Below are 17,970 nucleotides of genomic sequence, written 5' to 3' on the forward strand. Positions count from 1 at the left end.
CGTCGAGTTCTATCTGTCATAAAATCGGGACAACCCGACTTCAACTCGTCGAGTCCCTTACTGGACTCGCCGAGTTCCCCTGTCTGTTTGGGCTATCTTAATGGATTAAGCTTCTACACTTCAGATCCAAGCTTCATACTTCACATAAACCCTGAAAATTTCCTTTTAAGGGTAAAGTTTATGAATTTACCCATTAATACCACTTCCTAAAGGGTTTAGCTCAAACCCTAATTCCTTGGAACCTAGAACTTGGTCCTAAACCCATCCATACAACAAACTAAAGCTTACAACTTCATATCTAAACGCCTAACACTACTTGGACATGTAAAGTTACCACCTTTCTCCACATGCATGGCCTTTTGGGGCTAAAAAGGCCAATATGACACTCTAAGGCTTGCATGGGGGCTCTAATGGCATAAAGTTTTCACCTTTATGTCATAACAACCCCTCTAGGTACTAGATCTGGAAGAATACCCTCTTGGGTCGACCATTTCCCAAAAGCTACCCATCTTGGACCAAAAACCCACATAAAGAGGACATAAAGAGATCTAATCAACTAATGGCCAAGATAGAAACTTGATTACCATAAAATGTAGCAAAAGGAATGTAGCTTCTGGATCTACTATTTCCCTCTTGAGCCCTTTCTCTTATTCTTCTTCCACAAGCCTCAAAAGCACACAAGATCACTCAAAATGGCTCACACACTCAAAGAAAGCTCTAGGGTTTCGTGGATTAGGGTTTGGGACAAGGAGGATGGAAATGAGGCCAAGGGGTGGGGGTTAAGGAGCTTAAATAGGGTGAAAAACCCTGAGATTAGGGTTTCATTCTGGCTGAGCTACTCGTCGAGTCAAGGGCTCTTGACTCGTCGAGTAGATAACTCAAACCCCGCGCATAATCTGCCCTCTACTCGACGAGTTAGGGCCACCAAATCGTCGAGTTCTTCTTTCAAAATAAATTAATTAATTAATTAAATGCATACCAGGAACCAGACGTTAGAATTCTCCCCCACTTGTCTTAGACTTCGTCCTCGAAGTCTGCTGCATCTAAAAACAAACCCGGATAGTGCTCCCTCATCTCCTCCTCGGGCTCCCACGTCCACCCAGAACCCTTGTGGTGTTGCCACTGCACCTTCACTAGCTAAACAACCTTGTTCCTCAAACTTTTCGTCTTGCGATCCAGAATCGCCACCGGCCTCTCAATGTAGTTCAGGCTGTCATCAACCTGAATATCCTCCAAGGGCACAATCGATGAATCATCCACTAGGCACTTCCGCAAGTGAGAAACATGGAAAGTGTTGTGGATCTGACTGAGCTCTGCTGGTAGATCCAACCGATACGCCACCTTTCCCACCCGGGATATAACCCTAAAAGGACCAATGTACCTGGGGCCCAGCTTGCCCCACTTCCGGAAACGTATGACGCCTTTCCAAGGTGACACTTTCAGGAGGACCATGTCGCCCACCTGAAACTCTAAATCTGAACGTCGCTTGTCGGCGTAGCTCTTCTGCCGACTCTAAGCAGTCTGGAGCCTGCTCCGGACCGGCTGGATCCGCTCTGTAGTCCTGATTACTACCTCCGTACTCCCCATGACTCTCTGACCGACCTCACCCCAACAGATTGGGGTCCTACACTTCCTCTCGTAGAGAATCTCGAAGGGAGGTCGGTCTATGCTGGCATGGTAACTGTTGTTATACGAAAATTCCGCTAACGGAAGATACGTATCCCAACTGCCACCGAAATCCAAAACACATGCGCGTAGCATGTCCTCGAGAGTCTGTATCGTCCTCTCGCTCTGTCCGTCTGTCTGAGGGTAGAAAGCGGTGCTGAAGTGGAGACGAGTACCTATATCCTCGTGGAATCGCTTCCAAAATATGGAAGTGAAACGTACATCTCAGTCTGACACGACCGAGACAGGCACCCCATGTTGTGCCACTATCTCACGTACGTATATCTCGGCCAGCTTCTCGGTCGAGATACTCTCCTAGATCGGGATAAAATGAGCTCTTGGTCAACCGATCCACGATGACCCATATCGAATCTACCCCGCGTGCGGTCCTGGGAAGCTTGGTAATGAAAACCATAGTGATATCTTCCCATTTCCACACGGGAATATCCAGCGGCTGCATCTTTCCATGTGTCCTCTGGTGCTCCGCCTTGACCTTGTTGCAAGTCAATCACCTCTCCACATACCACGCTACATCCCGCTTCATGCAGGGCCACCAGTAATCAGGGCAAAGATCCTGATACATCTTCGTCGCCCCAGGATGGATGGAGAACCTCGACTTATGGGCCTCATCCATCAGAACTTTCCACACTCCGCCCCAGTATGGAACCCAGACCCTCCTATGCAGGGTCAACAACCCTCGGTTGTCATAATCAAACAAGGCTACCCGACCTATAATCTGCTCGCACTTCTGGCGCTCTTCTGTCAGGCCCTCAACCTGCGCCACTCTAATCTGCTCCAACAGTGGAATAATCACTGTCATCCTCAAACATATCTCTCTAATCGGATCCGTCATCGCCTTGCGGCTCAAGGCGTCGGCCACCACATTGGCCTTGCCCGGGTGGTAAAGGATCTCACAGTCATAATCCTTCACCACATCTAACCTCCGACGCTGCCTCATGTTCAGATTCGGCTGATCCATGAGGTACCTCAAACTCTTGTGGTTCGTGTAAATGGTACAACGGACTTCGTAGAGGTAATGTCGCCAAAACTTGAGGGCGAAAACCACTTCCCCCAACTCTAAATCATGCGTCGGATAGTTAGCCTCGTGAGGCTTTAGCTGCCTCGACACGTAAGCTATCACATTACCCCGCTGCATCAAAACTACACCCATGCCGGTAATCGACGCGTCACAGTAAACCACAAAATCATCAACTTCCTTGGGCAGAGTCAAAATCGGTGCCTCGCATAACCGCTGTCTATGGATCTCGAAGGTTTCCTGCTGCTCAGGCCCCCAACAGAATGTCACCGACTTCTTGGTCAGTCGGGTCAGGGTACAACGGTCTTGGAGAAATCCTGGATAAATCTCCAGTAGTAACCCGCTAGGCCAAGAAAACTCCGAATCTCAGTTGGAGACTTCGGAACCTCCCACTGCATCACAGCCTCTATCTTGGCCGAATCGACCATAATACCCTTCTGGTTGACGAGATGCCTAAGAAACTGCATCTCACGCCACCAGAACTCACACTTGGAGAACTTTGTGAAAAGTCTCTCCCTCCTCAAAGTCTCCATCACCTCCCTCAGCTGCTCCTCATGCTGCTCCTGAGTCTTGGAGTAAACCAAGATGTCATCAATAAAAATGATCACAGACCGATCCATCATCGGTCTGCACACTCGGTTCATGAGGTCCCTGAATGCGGCTGGAGAATTGGTGAGCCCAAACGGCTTACCACAAACTCATAGTGACCATAGCGAGTCCTAAAAGTCGTCTTTTGCACATCCTCCTCTCTGACTCGCATCTAATGATAACCCAATCACAGATCAATCTTGGAAAACCAAGATTCACCTTGTAGCTGGTCAAACAAATCATCAATCCTCGGGAGGGGATAACGGTTCTTCTCCATTACCTTGTTCAGCTCCCGGTAGTCTATGCACATCCGATGCGACCCATCCTTATTATTCACAAATAGGATCGAGGCTCCCGATGGTGAACTACTCGGCCTGATAAATCCCTTGTCTAGCAGCTCTTGCAGCTGCGTAGACAACTCCTGCATCTCGGGAGGAGCCAACCGATATGGTGCCTTAGCTATCGGAGCCGCACCAGGGCTTAGGTCAATCCTGAACTCGACCTGTCTCTCCGGAGGTATCCCAGGTAAATCCTCCGGAAATACGTCCGGGTACTCTCGCATTACCGGTACATCCTCCACTATCGCCTTACCCTTATCCAGGGTATCCATAACATAAACGACATAACCTGCGCAACCCTGCTGAAGGTAACACCTCGCCCTCGCTGCTGAACATAACACCAGTCCGCGCTGTGGCCTGTCGCCCTGGATCACTAACCCTCCCCCACAAGGAGTTCGAACCCTCACTAGTTGCTGCTCTCAGTCGATCACTGCCCTATTGGGGCTCAACGAATCCATACCCACTATAAACTTATTCCCTCGCAGGGGAATAGGAACCAGATCCATTGAAAACTGCTCATCGAATAAGTGTATTGTACGACCTCTGTGAACCCTCGCAACCCTAACGGTTCTGCCATCTGCTATCTCCACATCAAGTGCGAAATCCAGCTCCCCCGGAGCTCCTACGAATCGCTTGCTGAGTGCGAGCGACACAAAAGATCGGGTTGCACCCGAATCAAACAGTACCAAGGCTGATATATCGTTCACTAATAACGATCCTCCTCTGCAGTATGGAGAATACATACCCGTCACAACATCGGGAGCCGCACGTGCCTCCTCTGCAGTAAGCTGGAAAGCCCTGCTCCTCGTCGTAGGCGCCTCCGCCCGGCCCTGACGGCCATCTATAATCCTCAACGTGGCAGGAGCGGGTACCGCCACCTGTCCTGCTGCTGCCAGACTTGGACAGTGGGCCATCTTGTGGCCCCTCTGATTGTACTGAAAGCAAATCAAATCTGAAACTGCTGTGGTGGTGCTGGTAGCTGTGCAATCCATGCTCATATGACTAGTTCGGCCGCACTTGAAGCAGCCCGAACTCCCCGCCCTGCACGCCCCCTCATGCATCTTGCTGCACTTGCCACACCGGCTGCGGCCCTGCTGGCTCCTCGATCTGTGATCTGATACCTTGGGCTTCTTGCCCGAACTGCCTGTCTGAACCCCATCTGGTTTCCTCTTCCTCTCCATCTCCAAATCCAACTCCCTCTCTTGAGCCCTAGCAATCATGTCCTCCAGCGTCTTGCAGTTGGAGCGGCTCACAAATTGGCGGATATCACTCCACAACATCTCATGATATTGGGCCTTCTTCATCTCCTCGTCCGCCACGTACTGCGGAATGAGAAGGGCCCTCTCCCTAAACTTGGCGGTGATCTCCGCTACAGTCTCTGTCGTCTGCTCAAGATCCTGGAACTCCCTAGCTAGCTGTTGCACCTCAATCACGTGTGCAAACTCGGCCCTAAACCAGGCCGAAAAAATCACTCCAGGTCATAGCATATAGAACTATATCATCCCCGATGGCTCGTCCGACCTCCTCCCACCAATCACGTGCCCTGTCCTTCAGATTACAGGATGCAAGTTGTACCTTGTCCCCCTCGGGACATCTGCTCATACAGAACACGTTGGGGACATCAGCCAACCATCTGCTTCTAGCAATGGGGTCTCGAGCCCCATGATAGTCGGGAGCTCCACAAGCCCTGAACTCCCGGAAAGTCAGTGTGCACGACCCCATCATAGCCGCCACCTCAGTGCGGAAAGCGCTCAGCTTCTCATGCAGAAGCTCGAAAATTCCCTCCTTGACCGAACCAAAGATCACAAGAGTCTGATTTAAAATGTTGCGCGTGATCTCAGACGAAATAAACTCCCTCGTCTGCTCGGCTCCAGAGCCCGATCCTGATCCCTCACCAGTGCCTGAAGTGCCAACCGGCCTAGTGCGTAGCGTCACCATACTGAAAATACACCATAATAAACAACAATATACTCATCATATCTCGAGGGATCTCACATACTACAAGTTTCCTGGGTTCATCTCAGCCATCCTTGATTCGTGTACGGATCCTCTTCTTTCAGTAGTACGGGCCCATACTACCTTCCACATCTATCCGTACTTTTCTCAAGAACTGCCTCGACTCCACTAAGTCCCTTCTACTACTACTGCTGATCTCATGCTAATCTCATCCTAGGCTTGCCCTAGGTACTCTCCAACCCACTCTCCGCCATCAGCTGCATAAGAAGTCCCTGCTATCTCCCCCTAACTAGCTCGTGAATACTATTACATATCACTAAGACTAGATAATTTTTTGAATGAGAGATCCTACCCTAAAACGGTTGGACTCAAACGAGAGCTGCGCAATAGATCTAGACCTAACCTTCTGAAATTATTTAATCCTCGCAATATGTAACTTAACATATTCATTTACTAGGTAGTAAATGATAGCTAGAACTCCTAAAAGCACAAAGCAAGCAGAATTCGAGCATCGACTAAACATAATCAAGCATATCACATTCAGGCCATCACTGACTAATTTGTACTAGCATGTGTCTCATAAAGCCGAGATACATATAACAGGTATATAAGGCATCCTCCCTAGATTCTCAGTCCTAAACTAGCATGCAATTCTCATAAAGTTGATACATATATAATAGGCACATAAGGCATCCTTCCTATATCCTTAGTCCTAATCTAGCATGCAGTTCTCATAAACATATCATAACATAAACTTGTATGGCTAATTTGGGAGTATTTACTTGAGCTCGGCTGATTGCATGCACCACACCCTTTTTCTCTTTTCAAAATTCTTTTCTCTTTTCAAAATTCTTTTTGTAAAAATGATTTTCTTTTGAAACTTTTCATACCATGTCCTTAGTTTGAGTTCAGACACACCCGAGAGTGTGCCCGAATCCCTCAAACAAAGGCTCTGATACCAACTTGAAACATCCCAAAAATATAGACCAAAAATTTCGTTTTAATTTAGTAACAAAAACCATCAATATCATCAATCACATAAAAATCATAGTCATGTATCTCAAAAACATCATCAAATCTGTCAATGTATCAAAATCATATATCATAAATGAGAGTGAATCCTCCCAGGCTAAAAACAGTGGTGTATGCGATGCAGTCATCCCGAGCTCTTCCCCTTACTAACGGAAGTACCTGAAAACCAAAACTGAAAACTGTAAGCACGAAGCTTAGTGAGTCTCCCCAACTACCACATACCATACACATAACACATAAACATATCTTGGGCCCCGCCCCTGCTACATCGAGTCAAGCTCGGCATCGACTTTCTCGGCATCGGGCCCCGCCCGGCATCATGTCATGCCCGGCATCGAACCCTATTCGGCATCGGGTCCCGCCCGACATCGAGCCTCGTCCGACATGGAGTAAATCTCGGAATACATAAGAGCATAATCAGTAATACACATAAACCTAAGCACATAACATTAACACTTAAATGTTCCTCGGGCCCCGCCCGGCATCAGACCGTAATCTGGTAACATACTAACATTCCTCAGGACCACCCCGTCATCGAACTGAAGTCCGGAAACATACAATACAAACATATGCAAGAATCACAAAGACATGAAGCATACAAGAATTCCTCAGGACCGCCCCGACATCGGATCGAAATCCGGAACAGCATATAAACCTACATCGGGCCCCGCCCGGAATCGGACCATAGTCCGGAACTACTACTAGCTAAACGGGTCGACCTTGGTGCCTTAGACCCATTCCTACTGGAGGAAACTCACCCCGAATGCTGGTTGTGAATCTCTTTTGAGGAATCTCTGACGGCTACTCCAACGACTCCCCGGCTATCAATTTCACAATAACACTTAATCAAAATCTGATAGTCTTTCTTTGGGTAATGACCATTTTACCCCTGGTTAAAGTCAACCTCCTGGTCAAAGTCAAAGTCAAGGTCAACTCCCAGTCAACCCAACTCGTCGGGTTATCTCCCAACTCGGCGAGTTCCTGTACTACTCAGACTCGGGGTCAACCGAGTCAACTCGTCGAGTCCCTTCACAGACTCGTCGAGTTCTATCTGTCATAAAATCGGGACAACCCGGCATCAACTCGTCCAGTCCCTTACTGGACTCACCGAGTTCCCCTTTCTGTTTGGGCTATCTTAATGGATTAAGCCCCTACACTTCAGATCCAAGCTTGATACTTCACATAAACCCTGAAAATGTCCTTTTAATGGTAAAGTTTCTGACTTTACCCATTAATACCACTTCTTAAAGGGTTTAGCTCAAACCCTAATTCCTTGGGACCTAGAAGTTGGTCCTAAACCCATCCATACACCAAACTAAAGCTTACAACTTCATATATAAACCCCTACCACTACTTGGACACATAAAGTTCCCACCTTTCTGTTGGGTTATGAGCATTCTAACACTCCTAAGTGTACATGCAACCCTAAATACCTTGGATCTATGTTTTCTCTATTATACATACAATTATGAACATCCAAGGTATTATCCTAATCTAGCATACAAAATAATAATTTATAACAAGATAGAATACATACCTCTTTGATGTAGAATGTCTTCATGAAGCTTGAGTGCCTAGTGCCCCAAGTGTGACACCTCAAATGGTTCACACAACACCAAATACACTTGGAATAACTTGAGAGAAACTTGAACACTCCTTGAAATCGTCTAGCCCTCACACTCACACATTAGTGCACGATTTCTTGAGCCATGGGATTCTTTTATATGGTGGCTATTAGGGTTACACCATGTAACTCATAACTTTACCCATTCCTTATGCTCCATGGATTTTAACCTCCATGGAGTATCAATGGGTCACCCCATGGACTTAGTCCAACATAAGGAATCTTGGATCACAATCCCACATATATAAGAATGAATGATTTACACAATCAACCCATATATTTAATTAGTCTCCTTTTGATCACTTAATTAATTCCAAATTAATTCTTGATCAATACTAATTAAATAACCTTATTAATATATTAGAACTTATAATATATTAACCAACCTTAAGTGTTATTTCTCTCATTATAGTCTATCCAAATGCATGATGCCATGCAACCCAAATGGACCATGCCGGGTCGGGTCAAGTCTTACCAATTATAGTTATGGACTTAGACATTAATCCAACAGTCTCCCACTTGGATAAGTCTAAAACTATTATTGTGTATGACTTTAGGAACCGATCAGCAATCGTAGCTCTCAAAAGCTTCTGTCGAACTCTGACCTTGTCGATGAACTCTGACCTTTATCAATGACTTGTCCATTAGATAAGGGATCATATATTCCTCCATTCTAGATATCATATGGACTGAGACATGGATTATCAATCATTCTCTCTGTCCATTTGTTGTTTCCCGATTTCCGATTCATGATGACTGACTGATTGAACAAATCAAATCAGTCCTGGCTTGGCCAAGCACTCACATGTATCATCTTTAAATCATCGAGGGGCCCACAGCTATCGCTTTTATCCCGAAGGTAAAAGGAATGGATAAACTTCGACTCATATGGCTTGTTCTACTACTTGTTGAATCATACACAAAGGCACGTTTTATAACATCGAGTTACCAATGCATTTTCGTGCAATCAATGTATAACCAACTCATAGTAACAACTCATATCTCTAGGTTTGAAGAATATAAGATATTATCGTCTCATGATCACTCGTGATAAAATCCATGAAGTGATTCAAATGAGCGCGGGTTGAATCCAATACTCAGAACTTATGAGCACTCATGAGTGTTGTAGCACCACTTTGTCCACCAACTTGGACCTCTACAAACCAACCCATGACAGTCTTGATTCATATCTACTTCCAACATATGACCGACTGTGGATGGTTTGAATAACTTAATCATTCAGGAAGAGCGACTTAGTTATTCTGGAAGTCAAAACATGCAAAGTGAAACACAAGAATAAATGAATCAAATATGGTATCAAACCCTATGAATATAAATAAACACTTTTATTTATCACCATACTGATTACTCATTATTCATTGTTTCGGTTTTATCAACTTTATACTTGAATTTAAAACAATAGTTGTCCCATGCTCCAAGCATGTACACTATGTTTTCTAAACACTAGTCATGTCATACACCAAGTATGCATACTATGTTTGTCTATGATCTTTACTTTGTAAAATAGATCAATTGAACAACACTCCAATGATCCTCTTTTCACAGTCCCAAATCCTTACTACAAATGCAAGAATTCCAAATTCATGTCATTTACTGAAATCTGTTAGATTCTAAACTTATATGCATTGATCCTCTTAATGATTATGCACGAAGTCAGAAAGACTTGACAACAATCATTACAGAGCATTCCAAAGGAGATCAGCTCCTTGGAAACATCCTTCTTTCATTAAGTTTCCTAATCTTACACAGATTGAATAATTTCTAACTTTGAAACATTTCCATATTCCATTTTGACTATCACTTCTGAACAAGAGTTGCCTCCTTACAGATTATGTCAATATGGTCCTTCCAGAATTAACATTATACTTCCAACTGTCCTTGAGCAACCAAACTTTGGTAAACCTTAGATTGTCCTCGACAATTGCTTAATCATTTTAGTCATATCCAATTCTAGACCTTTTCCCTTCATAATGCCCCAGGCATTTGCAAAATTTTAGAAAGGATGAATATAGCACATGTAATCGATCCTATATCCGAAGCATATGGGACACGATTCATGATGTCTCACATAAAGACTAAACCAGTCTTTTGCTATAATATTTCCATTTCAATTTGCCAAGTTCTCAAAATTCAGATTATGAAAAGGGATGCCGTAATCATAATCAAATTTTAGAACGCAAATAATGGACCCATATATAGAATTTCCTTATGTTGAGCCATTCCAACATGAAATTCATATATATATCATTGATTAAATACGATTAAAATCTCAATCTAAGCTTTTAGAATTGAAATGAAGTATAATTTCCTCTCCCTTAATTATAGCAAAACAACTTTTTCAACCCCTGCAACCTCACGAATTGAAACTTTTGTTTTCTATAATTAACATTGCTAACTTGCAACCTTTGTCATAATTATCATGCTCCCACTAACATGATGATTATTAGCATAACACTTATGCTCCCACTAGCTTTGACATGTACTCAGAAATCAGCTGACTTGCTTACCAAAGTTCAGATTTCTGATACTAGATTGTTTTGATAAAACTTTATCAAAATCATACACCTCTCTTAGATAGATCACATGTGTGTCTAAACAATTTTAGAACTATGAAAAGGGATGTCGTAATCATAGTCTCAATTGTTTAGACCTTTGCCACTTCTCACAAGTCCATGTTAGTGTGCCGGTAAACCACACACGCTCCACTAACGACTTTGAGAATGCAAATATCACAATTGCTATCTAGCTAAAATCTACTTAGTGAAAGTGTTTCCTCACCATCATTTTCATGAATCGGAGAGAAACCTTATGACACTTAGATTTAATAGTGTATGTGTTCTTATCCATGTGAATTTGTCAAAACCATAATCACAAGACAAGGTTAGTGACAAATCCAAACTCATATTGATTAAACTTGTGCAATCTTAAATTCTTGCCATTTGGCAGCTCAGGTGCCTGCCATTGCTTCCAAGTAGTTGTGCAACCAATTGAGAACTCTCAGAACTCCTATGCAAAGCCAACTTGAATAGGCACAAAAATTTCAACACGATAGGTTATAAACCTCAAGTCGTGTGCTAGTGAAGGACTTTAGGTTTTATTCTTGATTAAGTCTTGAAACTTTCAAGAGCTTTAAGACTCCTACTGTCCTCTTGACATATAAGACTCCCTTGTCAAGTATTCAAGAGATAGTGCGGATTCTTTATCAAGACTAACACTTTACACAATTGGCCTAAGTTGGTCTCTGTTTTATCCAAAACATCACAACTTACCAATTTCAAATGTACAAGAGTAGATAACCTTTTACTCTTACATTTGACTAGTGTTAACAAACCCTCTTTAAGATATGTCACTCAAGTTACAATCTTGGAGTATGACTCTAAGAATTGTTTTGGAACGAAGTATGACTCATCTTTTTGATTTAACCATTTCAACAATTCATGACTCCTCTTCTTAGTCATAAGAATGCACTAAGATGACTTTAGAAGACCAATTGTGATATGGTATCTTAATCATTAAGATGATCATAAACATGATACTAAAGTACTCTCCCATCTTTTCAGATTTGAGAAACTTTTATCTTTCTGCCATACTTTGATTCTTCTTATTCGTTCTGTCTCACATTGAAACTTCTCCAATGCTACAGACTTATACTTAAACTTATAAGTATAACCATATTTACTGAACTTAAGTAAATCATGACGAATAGTCTTCTTGATCTTTTGTGGTGGACTTGACCAGTGCACAAGAATGTGTACTCGATCCCTTAGTCCTTTCTTTATTCACATAAGGAATTAGTCTTAATTTTCCAAGCTGAAAGTTCTCATTCATCATACTATACAACTTGCATGATTCCAAGTTTCGGTCCAATTGAACCTTGGGTGATGAGAATCTTTCCTTATTTGGTAATATTAGACACTACCACAACCGAAAGAATCAAATCCATTTTTCCAATATTGCTATCAATGGAATCTTATAAGCAACAACTTTTCACAAATGCCATTGTAAGGATACTTAAAATAAATAAAATCAAAACCTTTTTCTTTTATTTTAAAACTTTGCGGAAAAACTTATCCTTACAATCCATATGAAAACCTTGTTGTTATCTATTCCTAAGCAATATAAATATCATAACTCTTAAGTAATAACCCAAAATTCTGATCACCGAACCATGCAATTGAAATCCATCTTCGCGATCAGAATCAGCATGTACTTAATAGAGTTAGACAATGGACTTTACCTGAAGTAGAGCCAAACTTATTGACTTTAACATCCTTAGGTAAATTTGGCAGCTTCGTAACCAATGCCCCTTCCTTTGACAATAGTTACCTATGGACTCTTGATAATGGGACTATCTCAGACTTCACCTCTCTCTTTACCATTGGGTCAACCGAGTTGACTATGGCCGATCCCTTTCCATTGGGAAGAGAGAGCTTTACTGGATATCCAATGTCATCATTGTCAATGTCCATAGCATTTTAGGAAGTTGATCTTAGCAAATAGATAAGATCATTAAGGGTCTTGTCTTAGTCTGTTTCATAGGATTCCCAAAAGAACTCACTATGTGACTTAGAAAGTAGTTGAGCCACCAACTTTCTCAAGACTTTGACACCCAACTCTCCCGGCTTGTCAATATGTGACTACATCTCCAAGATGTGATCACACCTAGACCTTGCCTTGCCAATAGGGCTTGAGTGACCTTAAACTTTTTAGGAACTTGTGGGTTAGGGAGAATAATTGGAGGAGGTGAAAGAAGTATGATATACATGGGACATCATCTTCATTTAGGAAAGCTTGTTTCAAGAGATTTGGGAAGATCATAAATGTCTAGACCAGACATCTTTTTGGGAGATATTCAAGATAGTTGATTTAAAGTCCTTAATATGACACCCAATATGAAATATTAAGGCTAGGACCCAACAAACTATTTTATAACTTAGAAGAGGGATGCCGTAATCCAAGCTATAAAATATTTGAAGGTAGGTGAATGACGATTCACCAATTTCCACCATGAAAAATGAAATAATTTATTAGGTTTTAATTGGATTTGAAAGTCCTAGATCTTTGAGATTCATTGAACTGTTCAAAGGCATGTTTCAATCTCGAGTGTGCCCTTCAGGTTTTGTGACTGGGATGCCGAGGATCACAAAACAAGGTGTGAATAACCATGCAAATATACTTGGTACCCTTAATATTTACCCCTTAATCAGTGTGCCGGTTAACCACACACGCTCCACCGATATTATGATAAATATTAAGTTACCCTTTGCCTACCTTGTTAAGTCCAGGTTAGTGTGCCGGTTAACCACACACGCTCCACTAACGACTTAAGCAAAGTGCAAAGTGTAATTTCATGGGTTAGCACCAAATTCACATTTTCCTAAGTAACTAAGATTGGGTATTAATAAGAGTTTAGTTACTTAGTATTTATCATTAATACTTTTAATGAAAGGAGAATTATAGTCCTTGTCCTACCCGTTCGGCTAACGACCCTCCACCAGTCAAGGAAGCGGTGGGTGAGAGTGGACACCCATTAAACTGCCATTTTATAGGCAGTAACCTTATACCCCCCTTATAGACCGGCTTCGTGAATGAGGCCTACTAACGGTAAGACTGACTTTACTCTTATACATATATATAAATATTATTAACTTATAATATTATAAAGTATAAGGGTTGAATTTTAACTTTTAAAATTCTAAGGGCTAACTTGGAATTAAAGTATTCATAAGTGAAAACTTTTCAAATTCCAAAATTTGAGGGCAAGTTTTGAAACTATTCAAAACTAATTAATTCTATAACTTATGAGTTTAAAGTAGTTTTAATTAAAAAAAAAACACTTCAAGTTCCATAACTTGAGGACAAGTTATGGAAGACTTTAAACTAATTAATAAAAAAAATAACTTTTTTTATTGTAACTTATGGAACTAATTAAGGTTACACTTTTTTTTTAATTTAATGAAGAGACTCTTGAACCTCCATAACTTGAGGACAAGTTATGGAGTCATAAAACCATTTAATTAGAACTAGACTCTTCATTTTGTAACCTTTGCCAACTTTTATGAATTTTATGATTCTTAAATGTGACTTTTCATATAACTTGAAGACAAGTTACACAAACACACTTTGGAATCAACTCTTAGATTAAAATGGATTGAAAACAACTATTTCACACAACTTTTCTATTAATCTAAGAACCTCATAAGAAAAAGATAATTCAAATCATCAATCTTCAAGAAATTAGCATGAACATACAAACTAATACAAATCTTGAAATTATGACAATTATCTTAGAAATTGGATTAGCAAGAACATTACCACATCAAAAACAAGTTTATAAGTCCAAAAACATCTTAGGGTAATGTTCCTAGTCCAATTCCAGCCAAAACAATCGAATATATGCATCCAACTCGATTTTTCAGCTACTTTTGCAAGTATAACAAGAAAACAAGCCTAGGCTCTGATACCACTGTTGGGTTATGAGCATTCTAACACTCCTAAGTGTACATGCAACCCTAAATACCTTGGATCTATGTTTTCTCTATTATACATACAATTATGAACATCAAGGTATTATCCTAATGTAGCATACAAAATAATAATTTATAACAAGATAGAATACATACCTCTTTGATGTAGAATGTCTTCATGAAGCTTGAGTGCCTAGTGCTCCAAGTGTGACACCTCAAATGGTTCACACAACACCAAATACACTTGGAATAACTTGAGAGAAACTTGAACAGTCCTTGAAATCGTCTAGCCCTCACACTCACACATTAGTGCACGATTTCTTGAGCCATGGGATTCTTTTATATGGTGGCTATTAGGGTTACACCATGTAACTCATAAATTTACCCATTCCTTATGCTCCATGGATTTTAACCTCCATGGAGTATCCATGGGTCACCCCATGGACTTAGTCCAACATAAGGAATCTTGGATCACAAGCCCACATATATAAGAATGAATGATTTACACAATCAACCCATATATTTAATTAGTCTCCTTTTGATCACTTAATTAATTCCAAATTAATTCTTGATCAATACTAATTAAATAACCTTATTAATATATTAGAACTTATAATATATTAACCAACCTTAAGTGTTATTTCTCTCATTATAGTCTATCCAAATGCATGATGCCATGCAACCCAAATGGACCATGCCGGGTCGGGTCAAGTCTTACCAATTATAGTTATGGACTTAGACATTAATCCAACACTTTCTCCACATGCATGGCCTTTTGGGGCAAAAAAGGCCAATATGACACTCTAAGGCTTGCATGGGGGCTCCAATGGCATAAAGTTTTCACCTTTATGTCATAACAACCCCTTTAGGTACTAGATCTAGAAGAATACCCTCTTGGGTCGACCATTTCGCAAAAGCTACCAATCTTAGACCAAAAACCTACATAAAGAGGACATAAAGAGATCTAATGAACTAATGGCCAAGATAGAAACTTGATTACCAGAAAATGTAGCTAAAGGAGTGTAGATTTTGGATCTACTCTTTCCCTCTTGAGCCATTTTTCTTCTTCTTCCACAAGCCTCAAAAGTACTCAAGATCACTCAAAATGGCTCACACACTCAAAGAAAGCTCTAGGGTTTCGTTGATTATGGTTTGGGACAAGGAGGCTGGAAATGAGGCCAAGGGGTGGGGGTTAAGGAGCTTAAATTGGGTGCAAAGCACCGAGATTAGGGTTTCATTCTGGTCGAGCTACTCGTCGAGTCAATGGCTATTGACTCGTCGAGTAGATAACTCAAACCCCGCGCATAATCTGCCCTCTAATCGACGAGTTAGGGCCACCAACTTGTCGAGTTATTCTTTCAAAATAAATAAATAAATAAATTAAATGCATACCAGGAACCAAGCGTTACAGTGAATTGCACCTGATCCCAAATCGGCTTGGAAGGAGAACGAAACATTTCCTTATAAGGGGCGTGGATACCTTCCTTGACACAACACGTTTTAAAGTCGTGAAGATAGCAAATCCCATAAGAACTCTACAGTTAAGCATGCCCGGGCGAGAGCAATCCATGGATGGGTGACCCCCTGGGAAGTTTTCGCACCGGGAGCCCAAAGCGGACAATATTTTGATACGTTCCAGAGGGGGATGTTACAAATGATATCAGAGCTAGGGAATGGGTCGATGTGTTCGGCGGGGACGTCGAACCCTATAATGGGGGGTGGAGGTGGGTTTCACCTGATCCCACATCGCCTTCGAAGGAGAATGAAACATTTCCTTATAAGGGGTGTGTATACCTTTCTTGACACAACACGTTTTAAAGCCGTGGGGGTAGCAGATCCCATTAGAACTCTGCAGTTAAGCGTGCCCGGGCGAGACCAATCCAGGGATGGGTGACCCCCTGGGAAGTTTTCGCGCCGGGAGCCCAAAGCGGACAATATTGTGATATGTGCCAGAGGGGGATGTTACAAACCCCTCAATGATGGCAGCATAACATAGTTCGTTAAGCACGATGGTTGATGCTTTTTCCAACTCATTTCGGTTCGTCGTCACTTCCTTAGCAAATTTAGGAAGTTTAGCCATGGATTTGAGGAATGGAGTGTTGATCGAGAGGGATAGAACTTGTTCCATGAATTTCTTCTGTCCGGCTCCAGTGAGTTTCACATAGCTCAAGAGGGATCAGGAAACGGAGGTTAATACAGTTTTATAAATGAAGCTTTTTCGTTCTTCAGTGGCCACGTCGTGGCCTCGTGGTCGCCACGTCATGGGAACTGGGCATACAATTTTTCTAACTTAGCTTCTTGCTTCGTTTCTTCTGTCTTGAACTTGTATCGTGAATCACTAGTGGCTCAGAATCAACCTCTTTTTCAATGTATATTTCCATAACGTGAGATTGTGTTTTTGGTTTGGAATTTTTAAGTGGTAAGTGCTTGTTTACAAGTTTGGTCAATTGACCCAATTGAGTTTGAATGTTTGTTATCGCAGCTTGTTGGTTTCTTATCGTGGCATCAGTCGCATCATGTCTTTTCTTAGAAATGGCTGAAAAGCGTGCAAGCATCGACTCAAACTCGCATTTGGTTTCGACTGGTGGTTGTTCTTTTTGATAAAATCATCGACTAGTTTGCCTAATCTTCTCTTCCTTGGCTTTCTTGTATTTGTCGTAACGTAACCATTCCTTCTTATGCTTTCTCCAGTATTCATCACATTTATCTCTACTCGAGTAACAAACTTAAGCTTTCTGAATCCTATTCTCATCCAATCTATAATCCTTAGTCAAATGCGACCCATTGCAATTATCACATCCCACATGTATTGTGTGAATTGATTGGTCTATCATTGTCGTTTTTCGATCCATAGTGACTTAAACTTGTCTTGGCCATATTCATGAAGTTACAACTTCATATTCTCTTCTTTTTCTCATAAATAACCAAATTTTCCTTTTGGTCAATATTTGACTAAAAGTCAAATCTTTCTAAATTTTGGGCTGTTACATTGGACGAAATTCGTGGTTGAGAATTGTCAGCGTGATTCCTATCGGATCCGGACCACACACACACACACAAACGCGCGCGCGCGCACACACACACACACATATATATATATATATATATATATATATATATATATATATATATATATATATATATATATATATATATATATATATATATATATATATACACGTTAAATTACTGTTTTGATCCCTATAGCTTGTTCCAATTTGTATTTTTAGTCCAATTTTGATT

Source organism: Lactuca virosa, chromosome 6 (genome assembly GCF_052849685.1).
Source record: "Lactuca virosa cultivar CGN04683 chromosome 6, Lactuca_virosa_CGN04683_v6, whole genome shotgun sequence".
Lineage (NCBI taxonomy): Eukaryota > Viridiplantae > Streptophyta > Magnoliopsida > Asterales > Asteraceae > Lactuca > Lactuca virosa.